This window comes from Mytilus galloprovincialis, chromosome 5 (genome assembly GCF_965363235.1).
Source record: "Mytilus galloprovincialis chromosome 5, xbMytGall1.hap1.1, whole genome shotgun sequence".
NCBI lineage: Eukaryota > Metazoa > Mollusca > Bivalvia > Mytilida > Mytilidae > Mytilus > Mytilus galloprovincialis.
The window spans coordinates 74,082,111-74,100,806 of record NC_134842.1 but is presented as its reverse complement, the minus strand read 5'-3'; the positions used below and the strand labels follow the sequence as shown (position 1 = coordinate 74,100,806).

General features: G+C 32.9%; 2 long non-coding RNA genes across 2 annotated transcripts; one reads left to right on the top strand and one right to left on the bottom strand.

Annotated features, from left to right (window-relative positions):
- Positions 1-4,417: 4,417 nt before the first annotated feature.
- LOC143074718 (uncharacterized) lies at positions 4,418-10,832 on the bottom strand. The gene is made up of 2 exons (XR_012978029.1): positions 9,903-10,832; positions 4,418-5,383 (listed from the first exon to the last, which is right to left on the bottom strand). It is a non-coding gene; the product is annotated as an uncharacterized LOC143074718 (long non-coding RNA).
- A 5,641-nt stretch (positions 10,833-16,473) lies between these two features.
- LOC143074717 (uncharacterized) lies at positions 16,474-17,992 on the top strand. Its single transcript, XR_012978028.1, has 3 exons — positions 16,474-16,926; positions 17,356-17,467; positions 17,888-17,992. It is a non-coding gene; the product is annotated as an uncharacterized LOC143074717 (long non-coding RNA).
- The last annotated feature ends 704 nt before the right edge of the window (positions 17,993-18,696 follow it).

Here is an 18,696-nt window from a genome sequence, read left to right as displayed (position 1 = left end):
TGCCCATGTTTACTCATCTATCTTAAAGGTAAGGTAATGGGTTCCCTGATCCCTTTTATTCAAAAAGAGCTCTTTCCAGGAGAATATCATAATAATATAGGCAAAAGGAAGGATGTGGGGAAAGCAACAAATGCGGCAAAATATGACATATAGAAAACAAAATGGTTATGGAGTAAACATTCGTGTGACAACAACTCAGACGATACATAAAAAGCAGAATAATGAAGAAAAAGTTGGTTTCCCTATATACGTGTACCTGCAGTGTTGTTGTACGAGGCGCGTTTATGATTTTCATTATGTTACTTGATATGAAAAATTGACAAAAATAATATTTAACTTGTAAAAGTAAATCCTGAGCCTGTAATAGCTGCCATTCTTGTTCCATTTGAAACAACGCTGTCGCCTTTCTTGTTCTCATAGAAACATATGATATGAGCTCCATGTTTTCTGAACGGCTTTCTTGACTGTCGTATTAGCCTGACTAGTGCATATCGCGCATGGCACTTTAAATGTATTTTAGCGATAAATTTAACTTATATTTAGCTGGATTTATTGCCGTCGTAGTTCCATCTTGTCGCCTTCGTACTTTTATTCGATGGCAACACGTCGGGATTACGAGGTCTTCACGAAGTCGTGTTGCCATCGTAAGACCTTCGGGTAGCTACGTAATTCATTCGTGTAGACATCGTAATTTCAAAACTGCCCAATGGAAACACGAATGCAATACGATGTTCAAAGATGAATTTCCGGTAACATTACGATGGTGAGGATGGTGTTACGAATTCAATACGAACCCTCAACATCGGACGCACCTTCGGGGATTTTTTAACATGTTAAAAAATTTAGAACCCTTCCCGATGTTGTCCCCGAAGACTAGAAAAAGTGGCCGATGGTTCTACGATGGTTAAAGATGTCACTACGAATAGCCCGATCTGAATACGATCAGTCCCGATTTTGAAAATTTCCAAAATCGTGTTGCCATCAGCGTACAAATCGGGACAGTGTGACGTGGGCATTAACAAATGTTGGTTCAGCAAAGTTGGTAGACCGGCATGAGGGGTTCGAATGTTTATGGTAACTGAACAAAATTGTGAAAGGGACAGATATTTTTGAAGTAACACACCCAATAGGCCTCTAAAAATGTACGGCGACATAGAGAAAATGAAATAGACATCCTGCATACACGAATAAATGCACTCTCTTGAAATCCTATTCTGACATTACGATGCTGCGTAATATTACAATGCACACATCCAAACAGACGTCCCTGGTTTTTTTTCAATTGAAACCTATTTTGGTTGTATTCTATTTACCAATTGTAAAGCATTCGCTTGCTTTAATCACATGGCTAGTGTTCCACTTGCATCGTGACATATGCCTACACCCCTGACGAATTAGTTAAAACGCATCGAGTTGATCCATGAGTTGCTCCTGACTATCTTTCACCACGTCAAAAAAAAACACGCTTGTTTTTGTGTACGTAACGAAAAGAATATTGAATAACAAGCCTCCATTAACAACATGTATATGTTTGTGGCGATATCCATTTGAAGTAGCTCGGTACTTATGTACCCCGTTAATGTGTTGTTTGTATTATCTTTTATTTTTGCTAGTGTGCTTTGACCGTGTGACTTTTTGTGTTTTTTATACGTGTGACGTAGCTCTGTATTTTTAAACATCTCGCCATTGTTATTGTTCTATTTTAATGTTTTGCATATTTTGAACGACAAAATTAATTTATATCTCTACCTGCGTGACGTCTACATTCTGTCGTCAAATACGCAATTCTACACCACCATAGATGTTAATCTTACCATTCTTTCACAGGACTTGACATATGTCAATCCTTTAATTATGGGCTGATTTAACATACATATAAAAAAAATACAAAAATTAGTAAGCAATGACCGTGGTTGTTAGATTCAATATACATGTATTTTGTTCTGATTGAGATTGTGACAAGGTCAGAACTGCTGTACCCATATTTTGACAATTTGTCTGTTTTGTTCACGCATCGTTGTCAATTTAAGAATATTTACTGCGACTGTCATACAAGTAAGAGTTTAAGCGCTATAAAACCAGGTTCAATCAACCATTGTCTACATAAGTAAATGCCTGTACCAAGTCAGGAATATGACAGTCGTTGTCCATTCGTTTGTTTTTACCATTTGAATAGGGACTTTCCGTTTTGAATTTTCCTCGGAGTTCAGTTTTTTTTGTGATTTTACTTTTTACAGGCGTATGTCCAGCGCAAGGTCGGACAAAATGTGACCCACATGGCATTTCATATGAACAGTTTTATGTTCTTATTTTCATCTACTTAAAATGTAGAATTTTAAATGTAAATTTCATTCTAATATCATCCACTCGTTTTGATACAGTTCTTCGCGATTGCGTATTTATACATATAACTCTAAGAAATATACTCTTTCCCTGCTAGTCTGCTAATGTCGTCAAAGAAGGACGAAAGATTCCAGAGGGTCATCCAAACTCGTGGATCGAAAATAAAATGACAACGCCTTGGTTAAAAAAAGACAGACAGACAAATTATAGTACACAAGACACAACAAAGTAAACTAAGACTAAGCAACACGAATTCTATCAAAATTTGGGGGGGCGATTTCAGGTGCTTCGGAATAATGAGGAATCCTGCTGAACATGTGGCACCTGTCGTGATGCTCATGCGAATATAAAACCGGCAAATAGTCTACTTCGGTAGGTCATATTGATGAAAACTGAACGAGGTTGTTATTAAGACATACTAGGAACATATCCGATATCATCTGTGAAATGGATATTCTACTGACAACTATTCTTTCTACAGTAAAAGATGGGCTTCAAAAATACTGTGATGAGATATATTCTACCAGTGGTGTTAACCAGATGTGTATTCTCAAAAATTCGAAAGATCTACTGCTTAATTTTTTATGAGTTTTGAACAGCGGTATACTACTGTTGTCTTTATCTATAATGATCAACCAACTCGTGACGGCTTTTTAGCGCTTTCGATGTTTCTTATTATTATAATAATCAAATATAATAAATGATCAAATGATCGGAATGTTCGCTTCAATATGAAAATATTGAAAACAATTCGTCCTTATATATTCAAAATAAACAAATGTCGACAAATGTGTTATGATTAAAATATTAACATCCCTACCTATGGTAACTCCTTTTCCACTGCCGCGAAAAAAGAACATGACAAAAATCAGTACAAAACAAATGTAACAGAAAGAATAGATTTTTGTTAATGTACTTCAAATCAATAGTATTGATTTCATAGAAATGAAAAACCAAAATGTATAAAATAGAAAACTAGTTCTTGATGGAGCCGTCCACAAGTATTAAGCCATTGGCTTCAAATATTCAGCACTGCAGACATGTATAAATAAAGGCAACTGCATGTAGTTTACCGCTGTTCAAAATCTGCTATTTGACATTTGCTTTGAATCTTAAATTCTTCAGCACTCACAACATATAGCAATCTTTTTTTAACATTTGAGGTAATCGAGAACAGATAATTCAAATAAAATATAAAAGGGCATAAGACATATTTGAGATTATCATACTAATCAATTTTCGCAAACAATGAAAATACCTGTAATGAGGGTACTGGAACCATTTTGTAGGGATCTGATTAAAACTCATTCAAAGTTCGCGTCATCTCAAATGCGAAATGGACAGGTACAAACTACTTTTAGAAATATTATTTATCAACGTAACGTGGACTCGTCCTCAACATGGGGATGTAGAATTGTCATTATCCAAAAAAAAAAAGATGAATATGTACGTATATTTAAATGTAACTTGGCTCACATACAGCAATTGTATTAAAATGTATGCTTTTAAACAGGTATGAGAGTAAAATTGTCAAAACAAATGAAGCAATTCAAAAAGCATGAATCTTTCTTTTTCAAACCCATTTTGATTCTTTTGCTCATAATAGATTTAATATCATTGTTGTCAAATTTAGGTTTTATTTATTCATATGTTTCATGTTTAGAGCACGGAGGTTTGGAACTTGAAATATAGGTTTTAACATATGTCCATTTGTATAACTAGTATTTACTGTCTTTATGTATAGTTATACAGTGCTATAAATTAGATTGGATTGTGTTGTTTGGTTAGTGTCTGATTTGTATTCGCCAAACGCCATCTTTATTAAGAAATCGCTTTCTCGTGTTTTTAAAGATTAAAACGTTGCTTTTCCTGTTTCGAAGGTTTAACACTAGTCCTTTCGGGGATTTTTATATCAGGCTGATCAGTGTGAGCCAAGGCGCAGTGTTGAAACCCGTACTTTGATCTATAACGATTTACTTTTACAAATTATGACTAGGTTGTAGAGTTGTCTCATTGGCACTCATACCATATCTATTCAAATACAATGAGTGAATAATAAGGCAACAAAAAGCAGTTTTACTATTCACATATTTATTCCAAATGATGATATTCTTCCAGAGTGCATCTCTTCATCTGTAAAGTAGCATGACATTAAAAAATTTCAAAAACAATTACAGAATAAATACCAAAAGTAAGAACCATTGTTCTAAATTGGTTGACAATTACTATTACATCACTGTAAGGAAATTTTGTATAATCAAAACCAGATTTCCGCGACATGTTTACAATTTGACAAGTAAGTAACCAATTGACACTGCATATCATATGTCCACTATAAGTCTATATTTTTTATTTATTGATTGTTAAAATTTATATCATCTTTACAAGTATATCATGTAATTCAGGACGATTTAATTTTTCATCAAAATGCGATACAAATTTTAGATAATTTTATGCATTCAGTTTATTGTCGACAGATATATGTATATCATTATTTCGTTCATTTGGTCATTTCCAGTCTTATATTTAATATATCAATTACGGTCAATTAAGTAAGTATGTTTGCAAAACTGTAGTTAAAGAATTAAAAAGGGATTTTTGTAATCCTCTTTTATAAGCACTTTGATAATATTTGTATATATACTTCGTGTTTCTTATTTCACTTTCACAATTGTTAATGTAGACCACACTCCTCCGGCCATAGAATAACCAAAATTGTGTACCCACACACTATCATTAGGATGTAATTGAAGTGCTAGAACAACAGTACCGGTATGATACATTGATGAAGAAGGACTACTTATATAACCACTCCTTGTCTGCGATATTACATTACCATTCAGATAAATGCAGTAGTCACCATTATTTGAATGGGACATGATTGAAGACGAAATCAAATATAGACCTTTTCTTTCACAAACAAACTTTCCAGTACTTCTATAAGCTGCGAGGTGATTAATGCCAATACTGAATTTGATGTTGTCAAATTTTAGTATGCCCGGTGCGGATGAAGTTGATGTAAGATGAGCTGTCATGGCCACTGAAATAAGACACTAGATAGTTTTTATATATGTATTTCATACCTTTATAAACGATCCGATTAAACACTTTCACATTATTTGTTTGTGGTAATGATTTCAATTGTTTTTATTTTCACAATTTTTTAAGTAACATCGTTGTTGACAATACAGCAACTACAATAAGTTGGTATTGTCTTGATCAAAATAATTGACATCTTAAAGGTCTACGTTGAATCTATATAGGTTGGAATACAAAATAGCTACATAGTACCATAGACAATATGAACAAAGTATTGAAATACAAAGCTCAGTTAAATATGGGAATGGTTGTTTTTGTCTTTAAAGTATGTCGCTAATTAGAAGTAAAACAAATCAGAAAAAGGGCACATAAAACTCAATTATTCAAAATGATAATAAATTTGCATGATTTGTGATATATTGTGTCCAAATGTAAGGCACGACACAATTAAAACATTGTTACGAAATCAAAGGTGCGATTGGTTGTAGTATATATTTAGTGAATGGGATTCTATGGAAAGGAATATCTGCCGAAATTATACAATTTCTTAATTTTTTTACGTATTTTCTTCATTCGTTACGTGAATTTCAGTTCCACTTAATTTTATGAGTATGTTTTTATATTATAGAAAAAAAAATAAAAACTTAAATGGATATAATTCATAAAATATTGGGTGTGAGTCGGTAGACATAAGAGTTGATAAATATTGGGTACTCGTTTGCGAAGGTACGAGTTGACATGACTCCACAGCGACCTCGTGTATAATATTGTGAAATTATTTTATTCTAGATTTGTAAAACTTCTAGACTTGTCAAACCTCTTGATTTGTAACATTTGATTTGCAACTTGTATTTTTTCTTTAGAAGCAGAACTTCTCATTGACTGGCAGCGGTAATGCCCGCGTCACACTGTCCCGATTTTTATATACGATGGACACCCGAATGCGAAAATTGTAAGTTCGTACGAAGTTGGTCCCGATCTCGTTAAAATACCAAAAAGTGACCGAAGCAAGTACGATGAATAACGAAGTCTATACGATGGTGCCGAAATTATATACGATAGCAAAAGATGGACATACGAAGGTTAACCGAAGACGGGTATTTAAGCTTCATTTCTCAGCCGAAGCCTTCGCGATGGATTACGAAGGCTACACGATGGATTACGAAGGCTATATGATGGATTACGAAGGCTACACGATGGATTAAGATGATGGCGCGATGGACATACGATGTCTAAAAGACGTCCTGTACAGCTTACGATGCATTTAAATTATATGCCGAAGGCATCACGCGTTTTAAATTGTTTGATCAATATTGAATATATATTATATTGTACATTTCATTTCTCGTTTAATCATAAGACGGAAGACCATGGGCTTGAAAGGTAAAACTTGACTCTGAGTCTCTGCATATAATGCCACCAAAATCAGGGATTTCTGTACAAGTATGCCATGCATGGCGGGAAATCGATCTTTTTGTCTAATTCTTATAAAACTTAGTTTATTATCCCCTCGCCTACTACATGTAAGTTGCTTGTATATAAAATTGTTATGGACACTCTAGAACCAAAATGCTCAAAACTTGGTATGGTGTTACTCGTTAAGAATATCTTAAGCGCTATTGACTTTAAAGTTCAAAGGTCAAGGTCACAATGGCAGTTGTAATACAAGGCAATATCACCCTTGTGAACACTCTAAAACCAATATGCTTCAAAAGATTTTAACCACATTTGGTATATTGTTCCTCCTTGTAATGATCGGACATTTTTTACGTTCAAGGCAAAGGTCAATGTCATGCAGATGGACTTGTTTTTTCTCCTTGAAACAGCATAATACACAGGAAATTGGTTGCTCATTTTTTACCTGCTGGTTCTAAAGACAATATTAAAGGTATTTCCAGTTACTGAATGTTTTGGTTGATTTCTAAAAAAATAGTTTATGTATCAAATATGCATATTCAATTTACCATTTTCTGCATGTGTCATATACAAATATAGTGTCCATATTTGTCCCCAATATGTTACATACGAGGGGATGCCACGCTCGGCATTGCCTTGTTTGAACTGTAAAATGTGTGCACTTGTCTGAAAAATCACCCATAATTATGCCCATGTTTACTGATCTATCTTAAAGGTAAGGTAATGGGTTCGTTGATCCCTTTTATTCAAAAAGAGCTCTTTCCAGGAGAATATCATAATAATGTAGACAAAAGGAACGATGTGGGGAAATCAACAAATGCGGCAAAATATGACATATAGAAAACAAAATGGTTATGGAGTAAACATTCGTGTGACAACAACTCAAACGATAAATAAAAAATCAGACTAATGAAGAAAAAGTTGGTTTCCCTATATACGTGTACCTGCAGTGTTGGTGTACGAGGCGCGTTTATGATTTTCATTATGTTACTTGATATGAAAAATTGACAAAAAATAATATTTTACTTGTAAAAGTAAATCCTTAGCCTCAAATAGCTGCTCTCCTTGTTCCATTTGAATTAATAGAAACAACGCTGTCGCCTTTTTTGTTCTCATAGAATCATATGATATGAGCTCCATGTTTTGTGAACGTCTTTCTTAACTGTCGTATTAGACTGACCAGTGCATATCGCGCATGGCACTTTAAATGTATTTTAGCGCGAAAATTAACTTACATTTAGCTGGATTTATTGCCGTCTTAGTTCCATCTTGTCGCCTTCGTACTTTTATTCGATGGCAACACGACAAGATTACGAGGTCTTCACGAAGTCGTGTTGCCATCGTAAGACCTTCGGGTAGCTTCGTGATTCATTCGTGTAGACATCGTCATGTCAAAACTGCCCAATGGAAACGATGGAAACACGAATGCAATACGATGTTCAAAGATGCATTCCCGGTGACATTACGATGGTGAGGATGGTGATACGAACTCAATACGAACCCTCAACATCGGACGCACCTTCGGGGATTTTTTAACATGTTTAAAAATTTAGAACCCTTCCCGAAGTTGTCCCCGAAGGCTAGAAAAAGTGGCCGATGGTTCTACAATGGTTAAAGATGGCACTACGAATAGCCCGATCTGGATACGATCAGTCCCGATTTTGAAAATTTCCATAATCGTGTTGCCATCGGCGTAAAAATCGGGACAGTGTGACGCGGGCATAACAATTATACAACTACATTTCACAAATCAAGAAATGTAGAAATGCATGTAACTGATGGAAACATACATCTTACAAATTAAGAATCTAAACGTTTTACAAATTAAGAATTGTATAATTATGGCGGATATTCCCTTCTATAGGATTCATGTTGTCCAGTCTTAAGTTTATTTGAAGTTATATTTGTCTTTTTGTCGTTTTTTAGTTTTTAATGATTTTGTCGATCTCAATTCGACTTATAAATCTAAGTATTTCTTGGGTTTTTTCCACTTCTTGTTTTCACATAATATCATTCCTGATGACATACATTTCCCCGATTGTATCACAAGCCCAGTAGTCAGCACTTTTTGTGCTGACATGAATTGTCATTGATATGGTTATATCTATAAATTGACTGTTTACAATTTTTGGAATTTTTTGAAATACTAAGGCTTTTCTACCTCAGGCATAGATTACTTTAGCTGTATTTGGCAAAACTTATAGGAATTTTGGCTCTCAATGCTCTTCAACTTCGTACTTTATTTGGCCTTTTTAACTTTTTGGATTCGAGCGTCACTGATGAGTCTTTTGTAGACGAAACGCGCGTCGGCGTATATACTGAATTTAGTCCTGGTATCTATGATGAGTTTATTTAACTCATTACTTGTAAATTGTGTATGACCATTTCTATTTCTAGTACAATGTATCTGACCAAGGTTACAAAAAAATATTTTAAACATCTAGCATCTGATCAAATTCATTTAACCAATAGTAAAAAGTCAGTATTGAAAGAAGAAATAAATTAATTAAATCAATCGATTGAACACCTGCCATATTCCTGACTTGGTACAGGCATTATTGTAAATTATTTAACGTTTTTGTTTACACAATTAAATGTTTATAGATATAGAAAGATGTGGTGTGAGTGCAAATGAGACAACTCTCAATCCAAATAACAATTTATAAAAGTAATATATTACAGGTCAATGTACGGCATTCAACACGGAGCCTTGGCTCACACCGAAAAAACAAGATATAAAGGGCCCCAGAATTACTAGTGTAAAACCATTCAAGCGGGAAAACCAACGGTCTACTCTAAACATAATTTAAAAAAATGTTTCAGAAGCAATTGAAAGTTACTAAATGATGTGTCTTTATAAAAACAAGTATACATGATAAGGCATACTATGAAGTGTTGTTTCAGAGGCACTCATATCAAATCTTCTTATATCTATATACTTTACTGATATTTAGTGATGCAAGTGTTTGTTTCTATAAATCTGTTCATCCTTTTTTCGAATCTGAGATAATGAAAAGAAAAAAAAATCAAATTCGGGATAAAAGACTTCTTGCAAAATCTTGACAGAACGAGGAATATTGCCTAAGGAAAATTTTCATAATTACCTTGTTCTGTGCTGTTATTTATCTGTTGTTGTATACGTAAAAATGTTAAATTGTTTCGGTTTTCAGTGGCCTCCCTTTCCCTTTCAATATCATGTAAATGAGCAAACGTTAGATTGTCCCGATGTTCAGTTTCATGAAATTTCATCGTCAAATCATTTTGAATATTGCTCAACTGTGTGCCAATACTTTGGGTGCGAACTTCAAGTTCATGAAGCGAATGTGTAGTCATATTGTATAACGCTAGAAAATCTTGACTGCGTGCACGTTCCTTCATACTCAGAGAATTGGTCTGTGCGGAAATTGTTTTTACCGTTTGATGTAAAGTTTTGATTTCTTGGAGTGGTTGAATACTACCTAACTGTTTTAAGTTCGAAATTTCCTGGTCAACCAAAATAGATTTGTTTCTTAAAACTGCAGATTCCCTCCCTAGAATGGAACAATTCGTACGAATATCATTATATAATCCTGTGTGCAGTTCGTCGAGGTGTTTCGTGTTGTTTTTATATAGCTGGAACTCATTTTCCATTTCATTGTATTTGGTCTGCAACATAGCGTTTTCGTTTTTTAAATCATTGAAACTTTGCTCCAGAGCTTTATTTTTTTCTACTAATTCTAATATATCCTGGTTGGTCGCATTGTTCTTTTCAATGACAGCTAATTTCGTATCCAGCAAATCCAGTTTATGTTGGAGCTGAGTGGTAAGCAGGACAAAGGAATTGTCCACGTCATGGCGAAGTAAGGTATTGTCCTGTTGTAGATTTTCCATTTTCTGCTGCAGTCGTTTCTCCTCTTCAAAAAACTTTGACAATGTCATATATTGATTGGGAGGCAACGATTGTCCTCCATTACTTTGTTGGCTATCTAAAAGGAAACCATTAATGGTAGTGAACAATATGAAATAAAAAACCAACATTTTTAAAACACCCAACATATCGAATAGCTCATTGAAAATAGCTTTATCTTGTTATCTACAAATGAACTTTGTGTATTTGCTTTTGGATAAGTTTTACATCAACATACTTTGAATATCGGTTATATTTTATGTGTGAATTAATGCACTTAAATAAATGTTATGTCTCATCTGAAAATATTTCAAATATTGGTTTGTACTCACGATGATCAATTTGATATACACAATTACTGACTTTTCTAAAAGATATTAGGTTTGTAGATTTTTCCATCTCACATATATCATGTATATAAAAATTCCGTGATGGATATCGATATCCAAGAAACATCCAAAAACAGAAAGTCCCAACTGAAATGGCAAAACTGAAACCTAGAACTCATAAAACGAATGAGTACAGTCATTTCATTATATAGAAAATGGAGGCTTCAACCTGGGTTTATAGCTATTTGAACCTCTCACCTGTATGACAGTCGTCGTCGTATAGAATACCATTATATTGACGAAAATATGTGAGCACAAAACACATACAGAAGTTAAATTGTAAAAAATTGGGGACAGCAGTCAACATTGTGTTATGGTATTGATCACTATGAACATGATGAAATCAAATTACTATTCCAACAAACAAAAACATAATGGCATATTAACACTCTATAGACAAAGATAATCAACTTAGTTGTATTACCACAAAAGTATAACACTGCAAATGGTCTAACGATTAAGGTTAAAAATATAAAAGAACAAAAATATGATAACACTTTATTTTTAGATGACAAACAAAGTCAGTATTTAGAATCTATTCTGCAAAGCCAACAAATATAATTTGAAGTTGATACGGAATGTCTAAAAAACTAAAAAAAAAGGTCTTGGTATTTAACATAACATTGGTTCATCAATGTTTTGTAAACAGTGGGTGCCAGCTGCAAGCTCTTGAATACCGATTAAATGAGAAATATATTTTTTATAATGGTTGTAATATTTTCACATTCACTGAGCGGTGTAAGGAAAATAATTGTCTTCACTAGTGAAATATCGTTCTCAGCAAATGGTCGGTCAACATTGGATTACGAAGTTAAATGTTTTTGATCTCTTCTGAATAACCACCATGCATGATGGTGTTACATATAAAGAGGACGACTTTATGGAAATGTTTGAAAAAGAAGGATAAAATTCATCAAAGAAACCGATATCAAAATTTAACTGTTGCGATTTGAGAAATATCACACTTGTTGCAGTGATATAATCTATATATCCCATATGCAGATGTATATTGCTTCTAAAATTGGGAAAAAAGTAAAATCACAAAAATACTGAACTCCAAGGAAAATTCAATCGGAAAGTGCCTTATCACATGGCAATATCAAATATCAAAACACATCAAACGAATGGACAACATCTGTCATATTTCTGACTTGGTACAGGCATTTTAAAATGTAGAAAATGGTGGATTGCATCGGGTTTTATAGCGCTTTAAACAACAGTTTCATCGAATTCATAATTTCTAAATTCAACGCGTTCTTGCTTTGCCATAGATTCTGGTACTTAAATGACCACGTATGTCAAATTATATGTCTATTTATATTTATCGTGTAGAGACGATTGATTGTTCACAGCTTCATTGAATTTTGGTTTTTCAACTTATGAATTCAACGTTTCATCCGAAACTGGATAACTCTTGACATATTCTGACATAGTGTCCAGTGCTTCTCGATTAGCCCATGCTCGGGTGTATTCCTCCATAGAATCCATTACTATATGTACTATTTTGATGTCAGAGTGTGTTTTAAATATTCTTCCAAAATCATGATCCTTCAATGCTTGCTTATATCTAATCACTTCTGTGTAGATGTTACTGAAGGATACAAAATGAACAGAATGGTTTTAAAATACAATGGCATTTTAAATGTTATCTCCTTGTGAGGAAGTAAGTTGAAAACATCAAATCCTTTATTGGAAAAATGAACCTAAAGTAATGTCCTTTTTTTATCGTGTAAATGTTCCGACCTTACAGGTTCAAAAAGACGGAAAGGCGCAACATTACAAATGATATGGTTTATGTTAAGGACAAACCATTCTATTAATAAACGTTAATACAGTATGCACTTTATGATGACATTCTTTTTAAAGAAGATATGTAATGATTGCCAATGAGACATCTCAAAGTTAAATAACGTAGCAGTTAAGAAAAAATTTCATCAGGTACCAAGTTTTTGTCAAAAATATGGAAATCATAGATTAAGGTGAAAACCATATTAAACGATTCATATTGAGGCTTTTTAATGAATTGGTAGTTCAGAGACCTCAATTTATTGTGTTTCTATGGAAAACAGGTACAGACTTAGACTTAAAAGTCTTATCAACACCAATTCTCGGATTTCAATAAAAATATGTAATTGCATGTCCAAAATTAATCCCAAAACTAGTTTCGGATTTTGAATGGCTTGAAAAATAAATAATGCTGGATTTAGCTAACAAATAGTATATTTTTTTTATAATTAGTTAACTATAGGACATCATACGGCTTTCATCTATTAACAAAATCCATACCACAAAACAATTTATGAAAGACCCTCACACAAGGAATCTAACGTCATGATAAATTTACAAAATACTAAACAAAACTAATATGATAAACAGTAACAACGAAAACCAATGACTTGGGATAGACATGTTTAGAAAGATGCATAAGCAAATTACGAAAACACTGTTAACTAACACATGCGTATCTCATGCAACATATTGTGGTTTGAAGTCACGTATTCACAAAAAACACCGTTGACACATTACAAAATAGCAAACAAATCATGAGATAGTGTAACATCGACAAAACCATACAATTTTAAAAAGAAACAATATAGGACAATCTCTAATAATTACGGGCCTTCATTACAATATTATATAATCATATAGAAAGGTATCGCCGAAACACTAGATTCGTATGGAATTGAAGCAAACATATAATTGACAGATAACCGATACGAATATGAAGTTTCTAATCAAGTGTAGTCTATTTGTTTATGAAAATAAATATAGATTACGTTACAAAATATTTGTAGAACGTTCGTTCAATTAGATATTATAAGCGGGTTAACATTTTGTACATGAACACATGGAACAATGCACCACGTATTTTCTTAAAAATGAAAGTAAAAGCTTGAAGATGCGGAGGGAATCCGTGGACGTTGGGTTTCACTACGAAATCAAACGAAATAAACTTAGAAGTCATTAGAAAGCTCAGACTAAAATATCACACCTGATTATTTGTATTGAACTTTGTGTTTTTTATTGTTTTTTTGTGGCCAGATTAACATCGCAGAGAAACAGGAAGACCCAAACAGAGTTTACTATGGAACATTGCATTTGACTTCAAGATTCATGAACAGATAAAATTGAGAATAGAAATCGGGAATGTGTCAAAGAGGAAAAAACCCGACCAGAGAACAGACAACAGCAGAAGGTCACCAACAGATCTTCAATGCAGCGAGAACTTCCTGCACCCGGAGACGTCCTTCAGCTGGCTCCTAAACAAATATATATACTAGTTCAGTGATAATAAACCCCATACGTATCTCTAAATTGTACACAAGAAACTAAACTTAAAATAGACTAACAAAGGCCAGAGGCTCCTAACTTAGGACAGGCGCAAATATGCGGCGGGGTTTAATATGTTTATGATATCTCAACCTTCCCCATATACCTCTAGCCAATGTAGAAAAGTATACGCACCTATTTTCACACTGACATAAATCAATGAACGTAGGTGTTAACGCAATGCTACATAATAACAGTTAGACAAAAAGAATACCGAATATCGGAAAATCCATAGAAGTTTTTATTTGGTTCTTATATGCATATATTAAACACTTAAAAAGGGACGGACGATACCAGGGGGCCAGTCAAACACATAAATCGAAAATAAACTGACAACGCCATGCCTAAGAATGAAAATGACAAACAGATAATCAATAGTACACATGCCACAAAATGCACCACAATGTACATAATAGATTTATGTATAGATTGTACATTGTTAATCTCTGAATTTCAAAAAAAGTACAATTGTTGGTGGCCTCAAAGTGACTTTGCGATAAAAACTGCCATACAAGCGGAATTTTTATGTGCAGTGGTGTTTTGTGTCTTTGTGTTTTGTGATGGATACCCCATATTCTGTGGGTTTTTACCTAATTCCGTTTATTTGCCTCCACTATCCTTTAGAATATTGTTATGCTCTAACTTGTTCAGTATCCTTGCAAATAAATTCGTATTCATGCATATAGTAGAGTTAAATAAATTTTGGTCGGGTTGTTGTCTCTTTGACACATTCCCCATTTCCAATCTACATTTTAGTATACTACTCTTCTTTTAATAATACTATTGCATACAATAAATGTTAAAGAGAAGGCACCACAATATTAAAACCTGTAGATATATTTAGACTTGTTTATCCATTTTCAATATGCAAATACAGATGTAAACTTGAGGGGGATATCCATTCAAGATACAAAAGCACAACAGCACAGCGGTATAATAATGTTGCCTTTATTTAACGGAACAATATCGAGTGCTTAGATTTAAAAAAATATTTTTGGTATTTACATAACCAGTACAGCTATGCTTATTATAAACAGATATTTATATATTGAAAAATATGTCACAAATAAAAGAAATAATAAGGTCGTATTACTCGTATTGACTTTAAAATTTATACACATTAGCATCTACATTAAAAAAAAGAATAAACTAACAAGTTTTAACAGAGATAATTTATACCATGCCTACATTTTTCATTCCATATACTATTGATTACCACACGAACAACTATTTCAGATGTTTTGACATCGACTAAAAAAAGCATTGAAAAGATAAAATAAAGGACCCTGCTGACTGCAGTCGTATATAATAACATTTTATTAATATTATACAAATATACTGCGGAAACACTAGATACGTACAGAATTGATGCAAACATATAATTGACAGATAACCGATATAATTGATACGAATATGAACTTTCTAATCAAATGTAAACTATTTGAAGATAAAAATGAATCTAGATTAAGTGAAAAATATTTGTAGAACGTTCGTTCAATTAAATATGCAAGTGGGTTAAAATTTCGTACATGAACAATGAACCACGCATTTTCTTGAAAATAAAATAAATGCCTAAAGATGCGGAGGGAATTTGTGGACGTTGGGTTTGAAAAAATAAATTAAACTAATAAACTGATAAACCATAACGAAGCTAGGACTAAAATATAAAATAAAGTCTTATATTTTTGTACTTAGTAATAAACTTTCTGCATTTTTGGTTTAAGCTTGGTGACTTGGTTGAGAGTTGTCTCATTGGCATTCAAACCACATCTTCTCATTTCTACATAGACATGTATCCTGTTTTAGATTAACGTTAGTCTATGTGCAGTTGTTAAACGTGTTTGAGCATAGCAATTTTTTTAAGTGAAATTGTACTGTACAATCATTACTCATAAGTTCTGCATTCGAAAACACTTTGCAAATCTTGTATAAATCTTGGAACATAATAACCGTATATAAAAATTCAATTTACACGCAACACGTGATAAAGGAAACAGTATTATACCGGTGTTAAAACTTTGTGGTCTAAATAATAAAATGATACAGACTGGTACTTGTGGTAGTGTGGATTTTTATCATATTAATCATTTATATATTTTATATGTTTTATAGGTTAGTCCGAGACACCATTAATTATATTCTTTCATTTGCAGAGTAGTTTACTTAAGTTTACCTTTATTCTATTGATTGCCTATTGATTATTCATTGATTCATAAAATCTAACTGTTTACTTTGTAGCATTTACCTATTATTGATTTTACTATCAGTACTCACTGTTCACTAGAGTGTATATGTTTTCTTGTATTCTGATTGGTTAATTAAGCCTTGCCCCCAGTTTTGGTGGTAGTTTTGAAAACAGTAATGGAGGATTGATGTCTTTGTTGTGATCCTTATATATTTGTATGTTTTGATGCACTTTGTGCTCATAGACTTTATATTGTGATTGATTAGTAGTTCCATAAGTTCTATGGATTAGTATAGTGATGGAATTCATTCTGGAACAGGACATCATGACTTTATATGGTAAGTTACATTTTGTACTCTTTGAAGTGTCTTGGATGAACTGGATCCTTAACTTTAGAAATGAATGTGTATTACATTCATTTTGGTAAGATTCCCAGCCTTATGAAAGAGTGTGCTTTGAGTGTTGTTTAAATCTGATTTATTTGAGAGATTTTAGTATGAATGTAGAAAGAGAGATTTAATCTATTTTTATGAATGACCTTGACCTTTTGTCATGCAGTCATGAAATGACATTGGTATATCCAATGTGAGTTAATTAACAGTACAATTGTACATGTACGTAATGTTTTAGTATTGAAATAAGATTACTTATTTATAATTGTAAATTCGAGATGAAAGATAAAGATTAGTATAATTTATTATGAATTGTATAATGCCTTTAAGCATATTAAAGTCAGATTACTTATTATTGTCATACATTGTTTACAGAACCATATTTGATGTGAACCTCTGTTACCATTACTGTAGAAGTATGAAGATCGTTACTGTTAGTGTTGTGTAGACTGTCGATGTTAGTTATTAAACTCAGTTCCACAGACTGGTGAGTTTATCATGTATACTTGAAATAGCATAATATGTAGTGTTCATGTAAGACAGTGAAGAACATTTGATATAATATAGAGTTATCTACCGTTGATATATATGCTATGGTTATTTGTAGAATATGGATTAACATAATCTACTTAGTTAATTGAAATAGTGTTATATGATCTTGACATTATAGTAGTATGTTTAATTGTCAAAGCTGATGATTTTATATGAACGATGAGTGAATATTTGCAAGTGTTAAATATCATCAGGCATGTCATGTCACCTTGTGTATAGATATTGTATAAGAACTATAAACATTCAATGTTCTGATATTATGTTGATCTGCAGTAATGTTATAATAACTGTAACACAGTATGATATAGTATTTTTAGATTAATGTGTTTAATATGTATCTTGTTATATTTTGTAGGGTTTATAATAATTATATGATTACATCATTGTTGAATAAAGAACCCTAGACTAAGATGAAATGGACTTGTTATTATTTGACCGTCCAGAAATCACCTTTTACATACTAACTTGATTTATGGCAGAAATTCTGAAATTCTCAGTGGAAGAATTTAACCGAAGAAGTAAGAAACTTCGCGAAGCAGCGTTTACCTTAGGTTAATTTCGTGGATTTGTCAGCCTTTTGATTTTCTAATGGTCATAGAGCTCCCCAAGAATACAAGTCAAATAGATAAAGGAAGATGTGGTATGAGTGTCAATGAGACAACTCTCCATCCAAGTCACAATTTATAAAAGTAAACCATTATAGCATGTATAGGTCAAGTCACGGGCAACACGGTGGCAAATACATACAAATATTTTATCTTCAGATTTTATTTGTTTAAGTGGTTCTGAGAAAGTATATTCAGGAAAGCAGTTCAACTGCACAACATTTAACAGTATCATGCACATGTTATAGTAATGAGTCGATTATTATGCTGTGGTACCTGACATATTTTTTAAATACTGATTTCTCGTTAAAAAAAGTGGGAAATCCTTAAATAACTACGATTTCAAGTACTTTATATTTAAAAATATGGCAGTTGTTATCAAACAGATCGTTTCTATGTATGTTGCCATTTGTTTTTAAGGTGGTACATAACACTACAGGGAGAAAACTCTATAAAATCGGCTAAACGTTTTTTAAAATTACGTTAAACTGTTAAGAGAATATTAAGCTTCTCAATGATCAGAATCAGTGTTTGTCAAATTGCTATATAACCAGTGTAA